Raw genomic sequence first — 1,946 nt, 5'->3', positions numbered from 1 at the left:
ATATATATATATATATATATATATATATAAACGAATAAAGTTAGTAAATACACCTGGCACATGGGACTTTCTAGAGACAGACAAACATGGGGCTCTCTAGAGACAATCAACAAATATCTATTAATCTGATCCAATACAGAACGCTACATATATTTGTGTAAGTACATATGAGATTTTCTTCATTCCTCAAATTTTAATAATGTTTCTTTCATTTCGGAGCCTAATAATTGCTTATTTAACTGATTTTTATATATCATTTTTAAAAGAAAGCAAGATAAATATTAAGAAAGCTAAGGGACCCATGTTTAGAGAGATTTCTGACAGTATTTGCAGGAGGCAAATGTTCTTTTATTTTACTATTGGAAAAGCAAGATATGTCAGTGGAAATGATGGAGAGGTAGGGAGGGTTATCTGATGATAGCATGACTAATACAAATTTTGCACATCAAATAGAAACTTTTGCAAGTTCAATATATTCTTCAAATTTACTGGCAAAGCCATGCATGCAAGTATTAGTACATATGGCACATATAAAGTATCTCACAGGTGATAAAAGCACTGACCTATAGTGCATTTTTCAACCTCAATTTGGGAGCAATCTCTATTGCAGAATCATAGGACTGGAACAAAGCATGTGGAGTCATTTACTCTATCTGTCTGTGTCAATCATGGCTGTACCTGAACCATTCCAGAAAAAATAAAAATTTCATTCTTTTTTAAAGGCTTCCAGAGAAGGATTGCTCAATTCTTCTCAAAAAATTCCACTTTTTGAACATTACCTCACTATAAAGTAATTCTTCAATCTAACCTAAATCCTCATAATACAGTTAAGACTTATTTCTATTTACTGGCAATGATTTCTGATTTACATAGGCTAATGGTAAAAGTTCTGCTCTGGTCTTGTGCTAATCTCACCTCTCAAAGACTTAGTTCCATAAATCAGTGATCTTATCTACATGAATACTCCTTTCTACCCAAAAAAAAAATCACACTTCAAACATGCCTTCTCTGAAAGACTTATAGGGGAATGAATTTGACTGATAATGAAGTTGGCAAAAAAGAATCTTTCTCTTCTTGGGTGGGATGACAGGTCTAGGTCATATGTAGATTTAGGATTTATAGGGTTGGAGTAAACTCCTCAACACTAAATACAAATCAATGACAATGCAATTCAATTTTAAATGATGAAATGAAATACATTTCAGGGGGAACTCAACTGTAACAATAAGTCAATAAAATTTGTCTCGTTAACTGGAGGCTACACAGAGCTAAAGGATCAAGGAATCCGCATGATACATTGGGAAAGTATTAGATTTAGAGTTAGTTCCTGGGCTCGAATCCCAGTTCTGCCATTTAAAAATACCAATGTGGCTTTGGGAAAATCACTTGCCCTCTCCAGGCATGTTTTCTCATTTATAGAATGAAGGGAGGAAACTAGATGAGTTGAAAAGTTCCTTCCAGGACTAAGTCTGTGATCCTAAGGATTATGATCATGAAAGTTGTTTGGTCTCGCAAGTCCTTTAAGAAAGTCTTTTGGACATGTCTAGAAGTTATATGCTAACTGAAGTGCAGTATTAAGAAACTATTCATTTCAATTGTCACCACTGAAGGTGATTGCTATGAATAAATCAATTCTATAGCAACATGGACCAAATATTAGAGACTGCCAGAATGATTGAACTGACCCTGTCTTATACCTTTCTTTTCAACCATGAAAGCATAGCCTTGGAAAATTGGAAAAACCAGCATTGCCAGAAATGGCTGATAGTCCACTATTAGTAATAGAGGCATTCAATTTATATAAAAATAACATGTTGTACGTGCTTTTCCTTGTGACAGCCATCATTTTTTTCTTTTATAACAGCTATGTTTTAAACATGGCTGTGATATAAAAATAGCAGATATCCATAAAATTTATTTAGGAAAGACTATAATAAGAAAGAGAA

This window comes from Gracilinanus agilis, chromosome 2 (genome assembly GCF_016433145.1).
Source record: "Gracilinanus agilis isolate LMUSP501 chromosome 2, AgileGrace, whole genome shotgun sequence".
NCBI lineage: Eukaryota > Metazoa > Chordata > Mammalia > Didelphimorphia > Didelphidae > Gracilinanus > Gracilinanus agilis.
The sequence above is the reverse complement of the archived record's forward strand: the minus strand, read 5'-3'. Positions refer to the sequence as shown.